Source organism: Vollenhovia emeryi, unplaced genomic scaffold, assembly GCF_000949405.1.
Source record: "Vollenhovia emeryi isolate VEMERY1.0 unplaced genomic scaffold, V.emery_V1.0 DF939129.1, whole genome shotgun sequence".
Lineage (NCBI taxonomy): Eukaryota > Metazoa > Arthropoda > Insecta > Hymenoptera > Formicidae > Vollenhovia > Vollenhovia emeryi.
In genome coordinates this window covers 1,071,476-1,085,407 of record NW_011967237.1, presented here as the reverse complement: position 1 = coordinate 1,085,407, position 13,932 = coordinate 1,071,476, and the positions used below count along the sequence as shown (strand labels likewise).

Here is a 13,932-nt window from a genome sequence, read left to right as displayed (position 1 = left end):
TATTTTATTTAAATGTTAGAATTGGCTTAATTCTCTTGCGCCTCCGATCTCTCTTTCCCTCTCCAAATACGTCTTACTCGCAACGAACCGTCCCCTTTAATTTCGTGGATTGAACTATTTTCGGATTTTTGGGCTGTCGTGCACCGCGGCTTCGGCTCGATCTGTAATTTCCTTTAATAGAGTAGCATGGGTTCAATGTCTAGCATCCAAGTATTATTACACGGGGAAAAAAGCTGTTGAATTAAACAAAATGAAGTTGCTTGAATTACACGTTAATATCACGGACTGCCGCAAACATAAATAATTCACTCACAATTGTATTTGCTGTGGATTTGAATTTTAAGCATCGAACTAAATATCCTGATTATTAAGACAACAATCTAATGTTTTTCATTTATTAACACTGATGTTGTTTCAACGATTTCATTTCCATTGTACCGATCTTGTTGACATGTTATTCTTTTTTTCCGTATAGGTTTAATTATTGATAAGTAATCTTTACGGTGTGCAGCTATGAGATATTACCATTTTATGGAAATCGATGGAAAACGACCATGGTCGTTCCTTATTTAGCGTTGAATTCAGCCCAAATTACTGCAATAAATTCAACACTTAAATTCCTTCCAAAAAAGTGACGATTTAGCGATTGTAATTTTATGATATTAATTAAAATGTTTTTAACGTAGAAACATGGATAAACAGCCCATGTTTGCACACGGCATGATTGCGCAAAACAGTTTATGGCAGACTGTTCAGTTATTACGAGATTTTCCCGTGCACAGTGACGCGCGAGAAGAAGCGGCAATGAATTTCTTCTGGCCAGAACAGAGATGCATTTCATGCATAAGCATTTTCAAGCGTATAAACGAACAGTCAGTATATCTAATTCTGACAACGAACAATAAAAATTAGCAAATTCAGTGATTTTTACTGACCGTATCTGGCAATTAAAATTCTTATTGCGAAAAATATTACCCCAGCCAGGATTCGAACCTGGGACCTCCTTACAATCCGTGACGGGCGTCTTAGCCAGCTCGACCACCGGGGCTGTGGTAATACTATTCGCAATAACGTGTATATAACTTTTAAGATGTTGTTTACGCGTCTATTTCGACTTTTCAGAACTGTGCGTCGATATGGTTGTCGAACGTACACCGAACTGTCGATACGCGATATTTTAAATTTCTCTGTCACTCCCCCCGATCCCATTCCCCCTACGGAGGAACACCATGTTTGAGGTCATTGGTGTATAATCAACTAGTAAGAATAATCTTAACAGTCGCCAGCAGTAATTAACAAATTCAGTGATTTTTACTGACCGTATCTGGCAATTAAAATTCTTATTGCGAAAAAATAAAAATTAGATTATCATCTCGAAAAGTTAACTATGAACTATATTCTCGCTGCGTGTTTAAAGTGAAATATGTGATCGTCCGGTTCCGGGTTATATTTGCTCGAGAAGAACCCGTTTAAAGTAAATGTTGAGGGATGGACTGTGTGGAGCGAATTAACTGATTATGATTGTAGTCCAACGGAATTAAATTCATTAACTGCATACAGTGGAGTGTGACAAAGTAACAAAATTAATAACTGCTTGTATTAAATTTAACAATAAAAAAATTAAAACACGCAAAGTGTCATGAAGTTAATTAAAATTAAATCGCAAAATTTCCAATTACATCCTGCGTGCTCTCAATTGAATCTCTTTAAAAAACAAGTTAATATTTTCGTTTTATTTACGATTAAATTATTGAAACAAATATACAGTTAAAATCGTGAAAATAAATTATGCACCGGAAAGTCTGTTAAAATAAACAAACCCTTTTATTGTGCTAAAAGATTTTTTGCGAAATTAGGTCACTAAGCGCGTTACTGTGTATGTTAACGAGATGGTAAGAAGAAGTTAAAACAAACCATCTTGTTTGAAACTTTTGTCATTATTTTTTCTCACGGTTGAGATAAGAAGCTACCAAGTTCACGAGAAAATCTCTTGCTAATCTTTGACGTGCAAAGATAATCCAAACAATGCACATTGACTTTGTTTCAAGGGAATTCACTATTTTTAGGTATTTTCCACTTGAGCAAGGAACACGAAAATGCCTGTCGTCACACACATATAATTTTACGACGTAATTCTTCAATTTTAAGCTATGGAATTAAGTAACATTGTAGTAATTGACCGTAAAAGTTAGCACATGCGTAATAAGAGACATTGATTTAGGAAAAGAAAGACGATAAAAAATTATGATAGAACTTTCTGTCGCGGATATATTTTATAATATTAAGTTTTAGATTAACGTTGTTCGCTTATAAGTGTATAAATAAAAATGTTCCAACATGATATGATGCATTTTTCCCCCTTCATCAATATTCTACATTACATCGGTATTTTTATTGTCGATTCCCGCGACGTTGATTAACTCTAATCTCAGCGCACTATATCTTTCTATTCGTGTCATGATACAATCATCTAGAGAGAGAACGAATTCAGTTAACTTCAATTAAGGTTAACCAGTGTCCAGAGGCATCGATTCCTAAAATGAATGTCCATAGTCCTAGTACTGCGTCAATCATTTTATAGATTGCATGAACTCACCCGTTAAGCCTAAATTATACGAAACAAAATTTCTGATTTGCCCTTTCAACAACAATCATTTTCTGAGTAACGCGATAAATACATTTTTACGTGATTTTACTTAAACAAACAAATCCTTAGTCACCATACATATTGAAAAGAGTAAATGAATGAAAAAGTAATTTTAAAAACAAAGAGACTTATTTTATTTTATGAATATCGATAAAATAAATGTATCCATAATGTATTCACGTTTATTCCGTAAATAAAAGGTGATCGTGGTTTCATCGAAAAATGAATGTTTATCTTTACATTCTTGGTGTTTTTAGTGCAGAAAAATTCACCTAGACTAAAATAAGTTGTAAAATGTTGTGTGAAATCCGGCTTTGGATCTTATACAAGCGACGTGACGGTGGGTGGTAACGGCTCGCAATCGCGTGGAGGGAGAAACGGCCACTTGGCAGGGGAATAATAACGACGGCCTGACGGACTGACACACACGCGGCGTGCAAAGAGCCATCGGAGACGAGAGGCGCGAGGCTTTATAAATCGTGAGGATGCACGTCGAAGCAGTGACACCTCGGCCGACGACAGTGAAAAACGCGTGGCCGCAATCGACCAGGAGTGGCGAACGCATTTTTCACACTTGAGCATCGTGAGTATCGCATCCGTGGGGCGCGATTAAAGACGCGGCGCAAAAGTTTCCAACAAATGACATCGGGAAGTTTCCTACTGATGATCAACGATCGCTCGCCTTAGCTCGTATTTTTCTCGCGAAAAGACGGTAAAAGATTCCTCCCTTCTTCGACGGAGGGATTGAAATCTCGACTCGACGGGTAGTTTGATCGCGATTAATTTACTACGCTTCCTAAGTTTGCTCTTCGTTTTATCGACCCCGACTCGGTGTTTCGACGAACCAAAGTATTCGAAATAACGAATCTCCCTCGAGGTTTCGCAAACATCAAGAGCGATATCGACACTTTGGCGAACATTTCGCCTGCCATATTGCCACACTTTAACTGTGTGAGGTCGATTGTTCTCGTCGGAACCATTCAATCGGTTAACTTCCTCGGAAACAGATCGACTAGAACTCGCCGCCCCGAGGAAGATTGCGAGATTCTTCGACGCGGCTGGTCGACGCGCTTCCAGCTGCAGTAGCATCGATCGTTGCAAATTGGATTGCCGTTAAGACTGAGCGGCGGGGACCACCTTGGGGTCGAATAGACTTGGCGTTCAATGCCGCTGGTATCAGCGCGAAATTTCCAGAGAGGGTGAATTTCGGAGTTCGGAGCGTCTCGTGTCTTAACTCGCCACGGGAGAAGCGCACGTCTAGCACCTGAAATGTGCCGTAAACGAGCGTGACCGAGAGAAAGAAGAGTACGCGAACTGCACGTTGCGTGTTCACGGATGAGACTTGTTAGCAGCGAGCTTGTAGCGAGAGTCAGTTAGCGGTGATCTTAACGAGCAGGTAAGTACGAGTTCTCTGACAAGATGATAAACGTGTGTTGAAGTTCAATTAAAGTAAAGTATACCTACAATTGTTTGGTTAGAGAAAAATATCAAATGTTATTTCAAAACGTCTATACAGGTTATACGTTCAAATCTTCCTTAGCCTAACAAATGGTATAAAAATATTATTTCCGTTTTATCTCTTCTTGTTATATTTTTCTTTAATGCGACGTTGTGAGCTTAACGTATGACAATGATAACACAAGCCACCGTCAGAGTTGACTTTACTCTGGAAGGATCTAATAATCTCTATGATTAAACAAGTCCCACATGATTGCATATAATTAAATGCGGTCTCATTGATAGTCGTGCAGGAATTTATACGGGGCACTTTAATTACGTTATCGTAAATGGAGATCAATTGAAAATCCTATTAGGGCATTATGCAAATTTAATAACTGTTAATTAACAGGTACTATGAAATTTCGTTATGTATCCACGTACCGTAGTCCTGCTCATGTAATTATCGATATTTAATTGCTTTGGGATAGCTAATTAAAGCATTTTTTTTTCAAATATTTTCACGTTTTCCATTTGCACAATATAAGAGACCTCGACATAAATTAAGAATGAACTGATATTTATTTTCTTCAGGGTTATCCGACGCACACGATAAAGCGTGATAAAAAGTGTAGCGTGTGAAAGGAACTACTTACACCAGTTTTATATATTACTCTTCTGCTCAACGGAATCGCGTAATTGCAATAATTAAAAATATATTTTTTTATATACAAAATTATAACTCATGTAGATAGACATTTTTTAAAATTTAGATATTCTGTTTTCGTATGACGTAGTTTTTTATATTGTAATTTTATTGAAACCGTAGGACAAATGTATTTGAGCAAATTACTCAAACTTTTTACTTTAATGTTCTCATAATTTATATAAATTTTTTCAATATCTTGCATAAGAAACGATACGGTTAATTTGTTGTTTAACGGATACGATTTATATCGTGTGACGGATGTTACAATGATTTGAAAGAAACAAATTAAAACCTGCGGGCCAAAGTGTTGAAAGGTCAAATTAAATCAAACCGCAAATTAAATTTACTTATATAAAAACTACTTTTAAAACCAATATTCGGTGCAAGTATTTTAATTTTAAATTATAAATATCTAAGAAAAAAAAAAGTCTATATTGGAAGGGTTAATAAATTCCTAGAAGAAAAGTTTTTCAGTCGTGCGCGCCAGGTGTATTATTACCTAATTTAATAGCCGGTAATTACACTCGCTATCTTACTCTCGATGTGAGCTAACTTCCGCCTCGATTGATCCCGCCGACGGCGGGATGTTTGTGGTATGCAATTATCGCAAATTATCACTAATCAGTGACGGCAAAATAGAAAGGGATCCACGCGGGGCTATTGCTCCTTATCGTTTCTTCGATCCGCAAAACGAGAAATCCGTTTATTGAAATATTATTGATGTGCCGTTATCGCACACGCATTTCCGACCGTTGTCTTCCCTCATTCTCGCATGAGTGGGATTCTATAATTACGAACGTATATTACAATAGAGTGGCGCTCTGCCCAAGGCGACAAATACTGTCACACATTGCGCCGTCGCATGCGACTGGAAGCAGCTGCAATTCCATAATTTCACAAGACCATTTCCGCCCACTGTTTATCTTGTATACAAATTACGCAATAAATTCATATAATAAATCAAAAGAAAAACGTACGATAGCCATAAAATTTTCAAGTACTTGTAGCTTCAATCAACGGTTAAATTATGACAATATGTGACAATTTAAAGTCTAAAATTCCATTTTCATTCTGTAGAAGTAAGATCAGGGTCCAATATTCAATTGTGTATTAAATTTTATATTCTACATTAATATGTAGACATGCACACGCACGCGCGTAGTAGAGAGAGTTTTTGTATTTTCGTATCCAACAAGAAATAATAAATAGTAGAAAAACGAACAGATGTTCGTATAAATCGCAGATTGATATGCCTCACTTTTATGGAAGTCCGATCCAAGGCAGGAATTGGAATCGGTTATTTTTCATACGCGAAAAAATATACATGGATGAATATGGCAGTGATCTCATGGATGCTTGACACGTTCGTTTTCATGCCAGTGGTCGATGCTATTAAGTCACAACGACGTTCCTGGCTGTCATTGAGAGCATATGTCGTTATGTCAGCAATGTGGAGCCCTGCTGACAAGGTCGCGAGATTTAATCATGGACTTGTGAAACGATTCCTTCGAGATTGCGTCAACGTAGCATCCAAAGTATCATCGTAATGTAAATAATATTACAAATCTCGGTTGTCAATCATTTGTAACGAACACGTTCGATGAAAGGACTTGCTGTTCACACAGTTACGATTCATCACACGAAGAACGTTAATAGAAAAATCCGTTTCGTTGCGAGATAATAAATAATTAGACTAATTAGAAGCACGTAATTGAGGTTGCAAAATTAAAACGAATAAAGTTACGAAATTAAGTTCAATTATCGTGATAATCAGAACAAATTTTGTTTAAGTCCGTTTCGACAGTGCCCGTGATAATTTCTCTGGCGTATTTTTTAATATTAAAGATGTAATTCCCCAAGTTTCCACGTATGATTACTTAAAGCAATGTAATTAACGGAGCGGCAATGAATAATTGCTACAATTACAAATAATAAATACTTATATATTTTTTATGACAACTACTGAAAAATATCTAATATTGAAGATTTACGCCAAACAAGTTTCATTGTTTATTTCATATTTTCCATTTATTTAATCTTAACTAAAAAGTAAAATGCTATTTTCACAAATCGTGACTTTTGTTAGACGTTTTTCCGCACGGATGGATCTTTTAACTCAATACTTTGACTCTTCTCGAGTAGAGAAATATAAAAAATGTTAAAGAAATCAAGTCTCGTTTTTCATTTTCTCGAAATTACGATGGAAGGTAAATGCTACTCGACCCCACTGCATCGTTATGTTGCCTTCGAGCGAGTCTGGAGAAGGAGATTCGAGCGAGCGGTACGCACGCGTTGAACCACGCGCGCGCATGCAGATTAACGGTGCATCGCGCGGCTTATCGACAGCCCGGCGTGTTCGTCCGATCGGTCGAAATTTTCCCGACGAGCCGATTGCACGACGCGCTCTGCGAAATCGACAATAAATCCCCAGGCAGGACGCTACAGAACGGGGTGTCCCCTTCTCTACGTTGTACCTATGGGCGCGAGCGTGAGCGAGCGGCTATCAAACTGTCGCGGATTGCGACAAAAAAATCTCTCGCGCACCTTGGACCCATCCTCCACCTCCTCCTCTTCCTCCTCTTCCGGGGATGTACGCTTATCGATCAGGGAGTGCACCGTATAGCCTGGTAACGCGGTTACGTCACGTATATAAATGCTAAATATCCGGGCTGTATTCGAGAAACATCGCCCTTTCTAACCGGAGACGGTTTCGTGTTCACAAATTGCTTAGACGTTAATAGGGAGAAAATTATATTTGTATTATTGATCGGATGATTAAAATGTCTCTGTCGCTTTGATACGCTATAGGCTATTTACATCATTTGTTAAATGTTGTAAATAGTGTCACGTAAGATTTGTATGAAAAATATTTTCGCGAATCGTGATTTAAATGGATTTAAATCTTGAAAAAGCGTGCATATTTTACAATAGTAAAACATGCATATTTGTAATGGACACATGCACTCTCTGCTCTTTTCAGATACATCCAACTGATTGTATACAGGATTCAATGTACATATGTACATATGTATGTGCATCTTTCAGGCAAAAAATTGTCAAAGGGATGTTATGGAATGGAACATTACATCAATATGACACTGTAGTGCCACGGTATTTAGTTCGCGCTGCATAAAAAACAATCAGTAAGTACTCGAAAGAAAGCAAGATTTGACTGAACACAAAATGTAACACTTTTCTCTAATATTTCGCGTATAAAAATGACAAAATAAATTCATTTTTTTAACTTACGCAACAAAATAAAGTAGACTCTTATATGTCATGTAAGAAAAGACGATGTAAATATTTATAATATATATAAATTAATGAAATACGAAGCTCAAATTTAAGGTGATAAACGCATGACTTATATTCACGTAATAGAATTCACGTGCGCCAAGTGTAATTTGGAGCTAAAGCGCGAACGAAGCAAGACACGGAAACACATGTCCACACATGTGCACACTGCTGAGCAATGATATTCAAAATTTTCAATTTCCTCGATAGCATAAGCAGATCCTATTCACGTTATTTACTACAACTGTCGATATGTGCGCGTGAAATCCTCCAAGAGATACCTAGATATCAAATAGAAAATCGCAGTGCTAACATACGCTTCAACAGAAAAATGTTACACTTTAACGGATAGGAAAGTTGATGTCATTTCGTTATCACCGTGTACGGCATGAGAAATATAAAAGCTATTACAAAAATTATTTTTTGCATCATGATGCATTTTTTCAAATATACGTATTTGTATACACTTTTGTGATATAGATATTGATTTTTAAGCGCTTACGTTATCTCTTATCGCGTAGGATTTGAGCTATCGCGCATTTTTGAAATATTGCATTTTTTTCATTTTCATATATTGCGCTTTTACGAAAAGATATTAGTAGATAGCATCTGATACTTTTTCTCTCGTTATAACGAGAAACGCGTCATGTAACGCGCGATCGATAGTTCTTTTACACGCATTATACGCGCGTTATATAAGTAAACGCGAATTATCCTTCACGAAAATTACGAAATAAATGCGTTCTATGCGTAAACTGCGTTTTCTCTCGCGCTTTAATCGACGCTGCAGTTCCATCGACGTTGTATATCGCACTGCCTGGGTAAATTTACTCTCCGGCTTTTAGGCGAATATGAATTTTCGGTAAACATGAGGCATTGACAATATCGATCGACGGCGAACTGCTTTTTCACCGTTATTGTTATAATTGAGTTACAATAGGATTTTATATACAACACGTACAAATCCTCAAAATATAAATGCACTTTCTGGAATTCATTAAAATTCGCTCAAATTCACGAAGTCTCGTGATCCCGAAGAGAAATCATTTTGCCGTTATTATTTATGGGGCATTCTACACGTGCGGACATCGCGGATCTGGCAGTTCGCATGCGAAATATATTTACCCAAATGTATCTGCAGGTCACACAATGCTCGTTAATCTTTCAACATTACTGTATGTATACTACATACACCTCCTAGATGACATATTTGTAACAACGCATAAATATTTTTCCTATTAACTGCACATCATTTAATGTTTTATGTCGCGTGTTATATCGTGTATTTTATGAGGAAAAACTTGGATCCTCAGAGTGTACGAGTTATTACAAAAATTATAAGCAAATAAGGTCCGGTTTCACCAACGTTGTTTAACTTCAAGCTCAGCTTAATTCGTTCTTTGTCTCTTTGCAACTGTTACTTTAGAAAGAGACGAGCGTGAATTAAACTAAGATTAAAGTTAAGCGACGTTTGGTGAAACCGGGCCCTAAGAGAGATGTATAAAAAAGAATAAAATGTCAAGCATTATTGCGACAAATTGGAAATAATCTTAGCACTTTTGAGAAAGATCGAAATATTTGATATTATTGCTACAGTCAATTTTGTAAGAGCAACGAACTCATTCGCAAATTTTCATAAGAGCTGGGAAGAAATAACCAAGAGAATGCTCGTCAGATAACGTAAATCTAGCCATAGAAATCTCTTTTGTTTTTATTCTCGAGTAATATCTACGGTTTTTGGATGTGACCATTGCGAAAGTTTAACGGCTCGTTAGAGCGGCCGAGGGTGCCGGAAATGGCCTGCATCTGCGGAAATCATTATTCTGCAAGCACGAAATTTGGCGTGGACCTCTTCAGCCCGACAATTCCCGAAGCGCCACTGTCCATTCAGAATCCTTTTTTCTTTGGAATCTTTTCTTTAAGCTGTATATCGTCATGTTCCCGAATAAAAGCTTGCCACACTTGGATGAAAGCTTCGTTCACGAACAAATGTGAGATTCACATTAAAGCCATTTAACTTTTCTCTTTCTCATAAAATGACCTGCTTGAAAAAGTGCATACTTTTTATTCCCCGATTGAATTAAATGCATGACACATGTACGCGCCACAAGTTATACAAGCTACATATTTTAGGCTTTATTGAGCTAAACTGCGTTTACGTGTAATTGCAATTTTCGTTATCGCCGGTCTTTATTGCCGAGGCGAAAACGATTCTTCGGGGGAACCGTACTTGCCCCGGAGAAAACATATTTCACGCCTTATCCGGCGAACACATCATACGGAATATGTGTGTATCCATGGAGTACAAGAGACCCTCCTTACAACACTCGCATGCAGTGATAAGAGCGCACGAGTTGCTCGGCCGCGAGCCCTGATAAGGGAGGTGTCGAAGCCCGTAATGACTCGCCGCCCATAATCTAATCTGTCTCGCCTTGTTTGTAAAGCGCACGTATATAGTCCAGTGTTCAATGAAATACCAAGTCCAAGAATAGCGCGTCCGGGAATGCGTATCTTAACGTTACCGTATCCTTCGCAGAATAAACGTAGAAAACATCACGTTAATACGTTATTATTCACGCAAACGACAGCAATCCGTTCTAACGTATCGACTGTGTCGGTCGTTTTGTTACGCGGAATTTTTATAAATAATATAGGCGATCCATGCGGATGACGTTTATAACGGAGATACGCTATTTCGAATGCTATAAATACAATACGATATGTCGAGAGGTAATTTCGACACAATTCTGATTCGCGCGTTTAAAGCAAATTTTCACCAATTTTGCCAATTTTTCGCAAATTCTCGTTAACGAATATCCAATTGACGAGCCATCAATATTTAACAACTCGTTAAAAATACATTCGTTTCGTATCGTTAAACAAGCATGTCGAAAATGTAAAAGAGAAAAAATACATGTAAAAGCTCTTTAAAATCTATCGCAGTCTACTGAAATGACAAAATGTTTGTCTTGAAATTTAGAATCACAAACGGTTAGAAAATTAGATTTTGACAAGAAAACCTTGACAAATATATTCTTCCATTATATATTATCGATCGCAGCGGAATTATTCGAGATCACGAAGGGAGTTGCAGAACGCTATCGAGTGAACGAGAAAATTGTATTCTCAAAAGTTGATCGGATCGGAATATGGCTTCACGTTCGGGACTTAATTATTCCAATTTACCGAATTTGCATCTATTCCCGACAACGTTGGCCACGCATGGTGACCCACCGTGTACAAATTTCGATTTGTGACGGGGTGAATCGTATGACCAGGGTACGGCGCCACGGAGCGAACGCGATGGTGGGTTGGTTAATTATCCGCGATTACGCAACGTGCAGGAAATTTGCCTGGATACAGCGACGAATTTCGAGGTCGTTTGCCAAAGCCGTGTTCTGTCGTAGCAACACGAACAAAATAATCGTATAGAGAAGATAATCGGCTCGTTATAAAATGACCATGTCATCCAGCAAAAGATGTAATGGCTACATTGATATCTTGTTTTCTTAATAATAAGTACATAATAATCAAATCAATGATATCTCAAAATATACGCGAGTTTTTAAAAATAGAATATGATATACAATAAAATAAAATGCATATACTGTACGTAAAATATTAAAGTCTCGAGATCAAAATAACTTAAAAATTTCGAGTTGATAAAAATACGGAGAGTCTGAAAATGCAGGCAAATAACTGGCGTAACTCCCAACAACTGTTATTGACTCGATTATATCATAAAAGAATAATTATCATAAATAAATAATAATTAAAACACAAAAAGAGATAATTAAATGCGAAAATGCGGTGTAAACTTGCACGTTATTTTGGACATTTTGTCGATATCGCGTTGCTATTGAATTTCGGACGCTTCGTTAAACAATTTCCCCTCCACGCGGCCGAAGTATAATATAATCGATCGTTGCGATTTGTATGAGGTCAGAAAGTATAGCGGGGGCGTTCGGCAAGAAAACTAATTAAGAGATCCTGGCCGTAATATCCATTTACCACGTCTCATCGCGGTTCGACACTCGAGCTCAATACACGCGGTTGACTTTGATTGATACGCTCGCGTTTCAATCACGCACGCAATTAGTCGAACAAGCTCGCGCGTTTGTTCGCTTGCTCGCTCGCGTATAATATGAGAAGTAATTTTTCATTTGGCTCAATGAATATCATAGCGGCTTCCTGTCGACGGCGACGACGCTGCCTGCCTACCGAGACTGTAATAACTACTGCAGCAGATAAGCCGGTCGTGTTTGCTGAGCGTATCATTGTCATGGACAGCACGTGAAAACAGATTCGTCTGCGAAAGTGAATGCCATTCAATGATCGCGATCTTGAATGAGTCTTTGAAGCGATTAATCGTTAAAGTTTTATTGTATATATCCAAGGATCGTTATAAGATTCTGTTATATGTTTATATTAACATGGTCCCTACATAAACAGACCGAAAGTAGGATTAAAATTTGAGTATGTTGTAGCTGCACGTTTTATCTATCGGTATACGTGAAATTTTAGACCTGGTTGCCGATAAAGTAAAATAAAAATGTTACAATTGCACTTTTTAATATAGAATTTGGGCCAATCACTCGAGGAAGTACTTTACAACATAAAATCACGTGTTTCAGCATGTGTATTACTATACATTATATTACAATATAACCCGGAATTATTTATACCATTTCATTGTCATCAGATTGGGCGAAATGTGGCAATTTAATAAGGCGCGCTATTGTTTCCGGGAAGATCGCGTCTGGCCGTTAACGCCAGACACTGTTTGGTACGTGCCCAGGAAATGACAGCTTTAGTAGCAGTCGTGCCGCTGCACAATCGTAGAAATCACGTGTATGCTAATTGCAGTTCCGCCGCGTTATCGATCCGGCCAACCGAGCCGAGATATCAGCTCCCACACACCTTCGCACGGATCGATCGCCGTTTAGATATTCGACTGCCAATCGTGATGGGATAACGACGAGGCGCTGCGCTGCTGTTCCACAGCGTAAATCGATATTCAATATTATTAGTCTCGTCACTTATCGAACACGCGTCCCTCGAGAAGATGATGACAAGTCGTAGAATATTTCGCAGTCCTGTTCAGGGTAAAGGAGGCCCGGTGAGATTCTTTCATGTCGACTCGAACGCGAAAGACAGCTCCTTTTCGGCTGGAACGTCGCGACAAGTTACACTGGATCGAGGGATCGGATCGTATTACAAAATTGACACTTGCCACATATTGGAAAAATGACTTTGAAGCTCGGCTTGCGGCAACTAGGATTACATTTTGGTGTTACGTATAAAATAGAATTTCCTACTTACACCGCCGCACTCGCGATATTCATCACCGTTTCAACGAGATTCTAAATCAGTCAAGTGGTGTTCACTTTTCACTAATTCCGTCAAACGAGTAGATATTAAAAAAAAAAGTGATTGTCGTTCTGTCAAACGCGCTTGCTTATAACTAATGCACGAATGTTATCCGCTGTGACCACTGTCTGTACATTACTGCTGTAACTACTGTCCGCGTATTACTGTTGTAACTACGGTCTGTGCGTTTCTATTGCAACTACTGTCCGGAACACAGATTAGCAAATCAAAGCCTCGTTTGTGTATAATTACAATTGAATAATTAATATCGTTTTGTTGTTAATCCTTTGAGCTCTAAATGACACTCGCGCGTTTTCGACAAATATTACAAAGTAATTAATTATATGAATCGCAACTTATACGTGATATTAATTTATAATTTATAACAAGTATCTCATTTAACGTCACCCTATTAGACTGAATAGCATACAAGGAAGGATTAACTGTTTTTTTTCTTATGTTCGAAATAATAATC

General features: G+C 37.9%; 2 protein-coding genes across 5 annotated transcripts in view; one reads left to right on the top strand and one right to left on the bottom strand.

The window, feature by feature from the left end:
* Nucleotides 1-13,932, bottom strand: part of LOC105568398 — a 93,053-nt gene that overhangs the window by 30,924 nt on the left and 48,197 nt on the right. The gene's annotated exons all lie outside the window — the stretch shown is intronic.
* LOC105568397 (trichohyalin-like) overlaps nucleotides 3,049-13,932 on the top strand; it is a 40,839-nt gene continuing 29,955 nt past the window's right edge. The window contains exon 1 of one of the 2 annotated variants that reach the window (XM_012024046.1): nucleotides 3,049-3,230. The gene's annotated coding sequence lies outside the window, so the exon portion shown is untranslated. Of the gene's footprint in view, nucleotides 3,231-3,967; nucleotides 4,044-13,932 lie in introns of those variants that run through there. The other variant, XM_012024045.1, reaches the window with a different exon arrangement.